The sequence below is a fragment of the Ixodes scapularis genome, unplaced genomic scaffold, assembly GCF_016920785.2.
Source record: "Ixodes scapularis isolate PalLabHiFi unplaced genomic scaffold, ASM1692078v2 PGA_scaffold1__304_contigs__length_218370807, whole genome shotgun sequence".
Classification (NCBI taxonomy): Eukaryota; Metazoa; Arthropoda; class Arachnida; order Ixodida; family Ixodidae; genus Ixodes; species Ixodes scapularis.
Genome location: NW_024609846.1, coordinates 53,424,701 through 53,433,918, shown reverse-complemented (window position 1 = coordinate 53,433,918; position 9,218 = coordinate 53,424,701). Strand labels below are relative to the sequence as shown.

Genomic DNA, 9,218 nt, shown 5'->3' with positions numbered 1-9,218 from the left:
GCTTCCACCATGCTAACTACAAACACCATCGAACTTGTTGTTCGCAAGGGAATGACGTCACGAAAGGTAGCTATACGAGGGCGCCACCGAAACATCTCGCCTCTAATAGCAGAAGACAAAAATCCGCTGGTTACATTATTCGTACAGGCGAGGATCAAACAAAGCAATCCCTTTCATTTACAAGTGATACTGGAATCTCCACGGTGTACATTTTTTTTTGCAATATATGAGTTAGTTAATAACGAAAGTGTATTTCGCAAAGGACTTTATTTACTTGTTTACTTTGGTTGGACATGTAAGAATAAAATTTTCATTATTTAAGTGCAGGGAGGTCAGCCACTCGAACGGATTGACCCCCCGGCCGTTCCAATCAAGCAAGGATGGCGGATCACTGCTTGAACAGATCTGGTCGTTGTTATGAGATACGTGCCTCCAGCCTCCAGTGGTGACCTCATAAATTTTAGCTGGAAAGCTGTAGCTCTGGCCTTTTTTTCAATGAAAAGAATTGGCAACAATTGCAGCTGTTGATCTGGCACCATTTCGCCGTTGTACGCCATAAAAATTCCAGACAGAAAATGAAAGCAACTATCGGAGAACGTTTGCAGAACATCCGGTCCAACAAAAACAAAATTAATACGGTTGAAACAATTGTTTGCTACATCGGCTCCCCGGCGATTCAGGCCTGCAAAGGAAATGTACGGTGATTCTCAATTGTATGAATCATGTGTTTTACGACAAGCAAAAACTGCGTTCGCTTGGGAGGTTTTAGCGACGGAAAACGAACCGCGATGCGTGCTAAGCCTCGGATAGCTTGATCGAAACGTAAGCCGTGTACAGTGACCTCGCATGCCTGAATCCTAACAATAGCTCAGATGCTTTCAAAAGTGTCTATGACACCAATGTGTCTTTTTTTATTGTTTAAGAAGAATTTTTGCTATAACAGCTAGGCAAAATTTCGGTACACTTCAATGCGCCGCCGAAAATCGAACGACAAGGGTTTGCGCTAAACGACTGTATGGCAACATTTTTGTTCAAGAACTTTATATATATATATATATATATATATATATATATATATATATATATATATATATATATATATATATATATATATATATATATGTCAGGGATGGGCAAAATACATGCAAATATGTATCGAAATACAAATACAAAATACTTCGTCATAAATGTATTTAATTACAAATCTAATTACATTTCCAAAAAAGAATTTAAGTACAAGATAAAAATAAAACTAAATGTATTTGGTCTCCTCCAAATACTTTTTCAAATACATTCCTCAAAATTTGCGTCAGCGACTTCAGGGCACCTGCAACGGGTTTCTGGGTATCTCATTTTAATTTTGCATCGCACACTCGGGAGTTAGCGTGCGAGGCTCTAGTAACGTAATAGAAATATAATCACAAAAAAAAATGTAATTGGCTTGGACGTAATAGGTGAAAAAAGTACAAAGCTTCAGGCAGCTTTTTTTTTTTTTTTGTCGATTACATTTTGGTATAGACCAACAAAGAACCGAGACGACCAAGACGCGCAGCACTAGCTAGAGAATTTTCTATTGTTGCAACTCGCACCAGTTACGAAAATCTGGACGACCCGGGCATTTAGAATGCTACAGGCAGAAATATGGATGGAAATCAGGCTAAAAAGCATCACAAGTTGTCACAGGCACTTACTTAGCCAGTCTGCCTGTGAACGTCGATTTCGTCGCTATTCTTGCCCTGGACTGGCACCGTAATCACAAAGTCACTAAACGCTTGTGCTTGATAGAGAGTCACTGCATTCGGTGCAGAACGTAGTTTTCTTCCTGCTCTGGACAGTGACAATAAATTTGAGGGACGTATTTTAGCCCACAAGATTGTATTTAATTAGAATTGTGTTTGAAGTACCGACGTTTTAGTATTTAAATACACACGTCAAAAAAATTACCCAATTTGTAATTAAATACAAATGCAAAATACACGAAGTATTTGAAATATGTATTTCAAATACTTGTGCTTGAAATACTGCCCATCCCTGATATAATGCTTTATTTCCTGTTTACAGAAGATGGAAAGGAGGCAGCCAACGTCGACGTGACAAACAAACATCTATTACTAGGAGTTGGAGATTCCCTAATATATATATATATATATATAGAGAGAGAGAGAGAGAGAGAGAGATAAGCAATTTCCTCTACAATCACGAAAGGTTATAGTAAAAATTAATTTTATAAAAAGAAAAATATATGTTTTGGGAGAATTCTTAAAACGAAAAAGAGCCCAAACAGCAAGCTTTTCGCATTTTTCGCGCCTCAGCTATCGACCCCTGAGGCGGCCGAGGCAAAAACTGACGTTTCTCCCACCTGCCGGGGATCGCATGTTTGACCGCTCGCTATTTTGTCACTTCTCAAAATATTGCACCTTTTTGTTCAAAATAGACTTCATTGTGCTTTAGGGGTTAAAAAAACTTCTTCATTGTGCTTTAGGGGTTGAAAAACTTCTTATAAAAAGAACAAAAAAAAAACGTCGGACTGTGTTTTTTTACATGATGTTTGGCAAAGTTCCGCACGTTTTACCTATTGGCAAGTTTGACCTTTTTAAAATATATTAATAACCTTGAAGCCACTCGAAAAATTTAATTGCGATTTTTTTTTTATTGAATACAATATCAACATTATGCACAAAACATAATTTGTTACATATATTTGAATAAAGGAATGTTTCTCAAATCTAGCGAATTCGGAGTCGACTATATTAAAATTTCAAGTTTTTATTTGCTTCATTTTTTATTAGTAGTACTTCCCCATCCCACCAACGCCTTCTCTTTCGGCGTCCAGCACAGTTTTTTGTGGGTAGTTGTCGGATGAGTCGCCTTAACTCTTCCGCATTCTCCGCATAACCAGATGCACTCCTTCCTCCTCTTGGCGCTGATCTTAAACTCCTCCACATCCTTCTCTGCTGCATTGGGGGACATCCGGGAGCGGCGTGTCGGATCGGATGGGGCTTTTGTGTTGTCATTTTCTGTGTTGCCTTCGAGAACGTTGAGCTCATTCGGTTGTGGCCATGTATTGACTTCTGGGGTATTGCGGAGCAGTTCGCGGCTCCACAATATCCCAATATCCACAGTACACGGCTTTTAGAGCTCATCATCCGCCACTGTCAACAACGCTACCGGGGTAACCCGGAGGTGGTGTGTGTAGTGATGTCGGTAGCTTTGAGAGATGAGAGGGCCACGGGCGATGGCGAGGAAAAACCGTTGGAAGGAAAATGAAAAGGGATAGTTGGGGCGAGAGAGGGGGGAAAAGGGGGTGATGGTCGTGAAGATCGGGCGAATTCCTTCCCCCGAATTTACTATTATCTTTTTCTGAAATGTCTGGGCATTATAGGGGGTATTCACTGGCGGCCATAGCCGTGTGCGCGACTTCTGAGCGCGTGCTGACGGCGAACTTCCACAGCTCTTTTGCAATGCGCATTCCGAACCTTCAACACTTCCGGTCTCAGCAGCCTATTTATATGAGCTAGCTGTGAGCATGTGCTCTAAACAGTGCCTTTAAATAGGGCGCCCAGTGAATGCCCCCTATATAGGAGGCTATGGTCTGGGAGGTCACTGTAGTCTGGGGCTGGGGCGATCGCCTCCCCCCCTTACCCCGTTATGCCTCTTCCCCCTCTTTTTCGACGCCATTGAAAAGGGGGGGGGGGGGGGTATGAATACCCCCCTTCTCTTCCGTTTCGACATGGCACGTGACATATACAAGCAGGGATGTCCTGGTTTTTCGCAGCCGCAACGCAGTCAAACGCACTCAAATTACACTCAAACGCTCTCAAACGCCACTGTGCGTAGGGGCCTTTAGAGTCCTTCCGACTGAGCGACGAAAAGGAACAACACAGCGTGCAATTTTCGAAATAATAATTCTAGAGGTTCTGAAATTAAAACGGTTCGCGTTATATGAACTCACGAGAGGCCATGATAGACATCCAAGTGAGAGGCTCGTGCTAAGGCTCGTAGTTTCAGGCGAGTTCAGTGACGTCCTTTTATAGTTCCTACTCTTGACGTCAGGGTCAGGGATTTTCAGTTGTGTACGGCAAGCTTGATGGTGCCTGTTCGAATTGACGGTGACAAAAGTTCTATAGTGTACTATGGATGCTTGGATTCATCGGGTTCTTAAGACACCATCGTCAATGTCGACAACCTGACATTATACTATATGACAACGTTATTAATCCCAGTTTCGCTAATCTTGGACGTGGCCGGACTGGAAGCGCGCGCTCTTTCTCTTCTTACGGCCCTTTGCAATTGGGGCAATCGCCACCTCCCGCCGCAATTCGCGGAGGGCGCTGTCACCTCACCCCTGGGCTACCCTTTGCGTCTGCACAGAGCGCGTCTGACAGTGTGTCTCAGCGCTGTCGCAACTTGCGGCCGAGATTTTTATAGCCTTTGACACCTGATCCTTACTTTTAGACCCTCAGCCACTATCTAATGCGCTCCTGATGAGCCCAAAACGGTGAATATTTGACGCACATCTCCGAGAGATTCGGGAGCAAAAAGTAGTAAGTAGAGACAGCGAATGCAATTGCGGAAAAGCTATACTAGTCTTTACCTCCGGGACTTCCGTGGCAACTCAAGAACAGGAGGAGACGGACCCCTTCTACGTGGAGGAACTTTAAATGATAAATAATTCGTACGCTCTCGTGAAATGTAAGCCTATCTATTGCCGTGGTCTGCATCGTCGTTTCATAGGCCGCAAATGAAGTCGGTCAGCTGCTCTAGACGAGGTGTGTAGTAGTCCTATACAATTTTCGCACAGTGCATATTACAGCCTAAAATGCTTCTTCGGAAGCTTGTGCACATATCCAGCTGATTTTTAGTCACAGGGGAACGCAGTTTGCTGACGACACTGCCTGTCTGTAGACGGACTTAAATCGAAGCGAAGTAATAAACCGTTGCCAAAACAACAACCTACGAAGCTCGAACACCAGCGCAAAGCAGCTCGAAGGGACTCTCCGAGTGGGGGTGAAGTGGGGGTGAGGTGGTTGCGCCCCTGGCGGCAAGCAAGTGAACTACATAAGGAGAAAAAATGCCATTGACTCCCATGCGATTGCAAAGGCCGTAAGAAGAGAAAGAGAGCGCGCGCTTCCAGTCCGGCCGAGTCACCACTTAGAAAAAGAGCAGTGAAATGAGTTTATCCCGCCCAAGTATGAACAACTGCCCGGAGGCGAAATCCGCCAGAAAGCGGGACAACGCTACTCGGCTGGTTCTGGCTTACCCACGTCGGGCTACACTTTGATCACGAGAGAAATGAAAGTAACGGCGGTGACTAGCAGGTACGTTTTTAGCAAATTCTGCTTTATCGGCAGAAATAAGAACGATGTGAGACTGTCAACTTCAACGGTGTTGATTTTAGAATGCAATTACCCCAAGTCTCCGCCGTGCTTTCTAGAGACCATCAAGCATGTTGGTCGCAGCTGATAACCTTTTTCGTGATTTCAGACGTATAAATTCCGGACGTCTCCGCTCTCACCCTCGTGCTGGTCTTGTTTGGCGCCTAGGAAATGGTTTGAGGAAAGAAAACTTAGCGGCAATCTGTCGGCTCCGCCCCACCTATGTCATAACACAAAAAATGTTTGTGTTTAACGAGTTTAGCGACCCTGCTGAACAAGTTCGGTGGATCGATGGCCGAGTGGGGCTAGGGCTCACCAGCTTGGAGCACGTGGAGCGAAAGGATGCGCTACAGAACCCAGGGATCCTGGGCCTGGGCATAATCCCCACCGCTGCCCGTTTCGATCTGGATGAGCATCGTACCGCCGGTACGATGCTCATCCAGCATCGTACCGGCGGTCTTTAACGTGCACTACTGCGTAGTGCACGTTAAAGACCCCAGGCTAGCGGTTGTAATGCACTGGCTAAATTGCTCATCTACAGCGAATGAATCGTCGCAACTTTGAAATGGTTGACCAACTACACGCGGTATAAATATTCACACAACCCCATTTATTTTGCTAAACAAGTTAGTGGAGAGCGGTACTTGTGGCGCCATCTTTTGATAGGCGCAGCAAGCGTTAGGTCAAAAGCGAGCAATGAAGTAGAACTAACAAGGCGCTAGATTTCGAGTTTTAACATCTGGAGCCTTCTATTTCCAGAGCTTGCGTTAATTATTACTTTTTTTTTAGATACGACAGCATTACTGAGCGAACTATTCCCTCTTTTGTACCCGCTTGCGAGCCGTAACCAACGGGGCACGCGGCACGCACCTGTTGTACTGGCGTGTTTCACGATACGCGGACCAAATCGCTCCTGAAAAATGCACGCATCGCACGAAAACTGAGGTTGATATCCTATTGGTTTCTGCCGTTAGGCTCATTTAGGAGAATTAATCACGTTCGGTATAACTCGGCTTTTAATTGCTTTGCTTTTTAAGTAGTAGGTTTGAATGTAAGACTTCGATTCGAAACTTCCGGTGCATAATCGAAAACCACTAATTCGAGTGCCGTAGAAAAATATGAGGAATGCGCAACATTTTTAGGGCGCTTAAAAAAAAACGCCTATATTTGGTCGCATCTGTAGGTTGTGTGCTTCTAATCCGATTCCCCTGTCCCCGGTCTCCGGATGAACGCGACACAGCAACGCATAGCTCTCGGCAGAAAGGGTTTATTCCACTCACATTCTGCTGGGGGTTTCGGTATCGGGGAGGGTAATCAAGGAAGCCTGGATCCTGGGGGGGGGGGGGGGGGGGGGGGGGGGGGGGGGGGGGGGTGCGCCGTCATTACATACTGCATGCCTATCATCCCAGCGGTGCTAATCCACACCCGGGACGTCACCGTCGAGGGATGAATCCGCGGTCTAAGGTCCGGACCGTGTCACCAGGCCGCCGCCCGAGTCGACGTCCCGATCGCCACCACCGCGAACGTCCGTAGTGGCTTGTTTCCCGCGAAAGAGTCCCTCTTCCCATCTCTGTCTTCCACCCTCCCAACTTCCCTCGTTGTTCCCGCGGTGCCCGCGCACCAAACAGGCGGGACCCTCTGTCTCCCGTCGTGAGGGGTCTCCCGCTGGAGCTCGCCGTCCGGCTGGAGCTCGCCGTCAGGCCCTCGAACGCCGACGCTTTCCGGGAGGGGGGTTCAAGGATGTCCACCACCGTTCTTGTGCCAGGAGTCTTGCTACCAAGTCCGTAACTACCGCCTCGTTTGCGTTTTGATAGGAAATAGAAACTTCAACACGCGTCCGAACTAAGTGTTTCATCGCAGCGCGTCCGAACTAAACTAAGTGTTTCATCGCAAAACGCGTTCGAACTAAGCTCATCGCAGAATCCTCTTTGGTGCCCTTTTAAGCATGGCTCCCGACACGTCGAAACTCGTTAAGTGTTTGTTTGACGACGACTTCGATGAAATAAGTGCGCGGAGACGGCGGCAACAGCAAGAGCTTGCATTTGTGCTGCGCGCTGTTGGCGCGGCGATTGAGGGTACGCCGAACGTCTTCTGAATTACCATAAGCCTTAAAAAATGACCGCTCTTTCCAATATGCAGCCTACCGAGAGTTCGACGAAGGGAGGGTCCGTGTAATTGACTATTACGTCTCGAAAAAAGTATATCGTAACTCTAAACTGCAATTTAAAGAACACTTAAGGATGCATCACAGCACGTTTGAGGTAAATAATTTAGCTTCTCACGTTTATGGAGGTTCGCTTGTCAATTTTGAGCAAACAGTTCACAAAAGTAAATTTGGCAACAACAATTCAACATATTGAGTAGTAATTAAAATATCATCGTTCTAAACTGCGCATCTGTTTTTCGCGGAAGAACCTGGAGGTGCGCGGAAGAACCTAGAGGTGCCTACTTGTGTTTTGCAGTGTTAATGCAAATGATTCGGTCATTCAAGTTGTCAATTAAACTGTCCTGGCAGCGTTCCATCACATTGCTCGCGAGTACCCTTTATTCTAGCTGATTACAAGTGTCTCAGCAGACAAGGAGATGCCGAGCCTTTAGGGGCTGCATTGATACACCGTATACCATATACATTGTGTTTGCAGGTCCTTGTGAAGTTCACACAAGAGCGAATGGTCACGCAGACGGCGTCACGCATTCCAATTGCAGCAAATGTGCTCATGACACTGTGGCTGCTCGGAAATCAAGAACCTTTCCATGGAGTGGCAGACACGTTCGGTGTCAACAAAGGCGTACTATTTTATCTTGCAAACCAGATCACCGACACGTGGGCAGATTCAGCAGCGGACTTCATTCAATGGCTAATGCAGCTTCAGCGTGTATCTCGTGTTTTCACTCGAAAGTGGAGTTTTCCCGGTATTGTTGGAGCAGTAGATGGCTGTCATATATATTGCAATCAAAGCCCCCGAAGAAGAGCAGGAGGCATACTACAACAGAAAAAAGTTCGCTCTATCATTCAACAGGGGTGTTGCGACACTGAGATGGTGTTTACTTACGTGCATGTAAGCTCATCAGGAAGGATGCATGATGCCAGGGTGTTCAGAATCTCTGGCCTTGACGAGATCATTGACAACTTGCCACTAAACCTACACGCCCTGGGCGATTCGGCATAGTCTCTTCGTTTTGGGCTTATGCGACCCTACAGGAACAAATGTCACTTATTGTCTGAAGAGCGAGTTACCTTTAACGAGACTGTGGGTGCTACAAGATCCGTCATTGAGCGAGCCTTCGCTCAACTGAACGGAACGTTTAGAAGACAAAAATATTTCGACGTGGAAGCCACAGAGGTTATGAGAAAGTACTTCTTGGCATCTGCGTCCTCCACAACTTTATTCTGCAGTCTAAAGCGCCGTTTGCCACCGACGATGTAGACATTGAGAAAGACGGCGATGACTCACCTGTTGATTATGGTCAGGCACACACTGCAGAAAGCAGGGCATTGGAAAAGCAGAATGCAATAAACAACTTTCTGTACATGCAGTAGCTTGCTGTGGGGCTTGATGTTATCTGTGTTCCGTGAGAGACTCATTTCCGTAAATATAGTTTATTCAATTATTACTCAGGAGTAGGAGGAAATAGCTTTCGAGTTCAAAGAAGAGGCCTATTCAGGCCCGTGGCGCCTCAGACGACGGCCAAGGCTCCTAGCGGCGTCTTCGGCCCTTTGGCCGGCCCACTTTTGGATGTCAGGGTTTTCGCTAGGCAGCACAGTCGCCCATTGCATTTTACTGATGATAATAAATGTGCCTTCTGAATTACTAAAGTCTTGTCTCTGTATACCGGGGCATT

The 9,218-nt window shown here is 46.0% G+C and overlaps 1 pseudogene; it reads left to right on the top strand.

Moving 5' to 3' along the window:
* Positions 1 to 7,320: 7,320 nt before the first annotated feature.
* On the top strand, positions 7,321 to 8,916 carry LOC115311577 (annotated as a pseudogene).
* Positions 8,917 to 9,218: the final 302 nt, after the last annotated feature.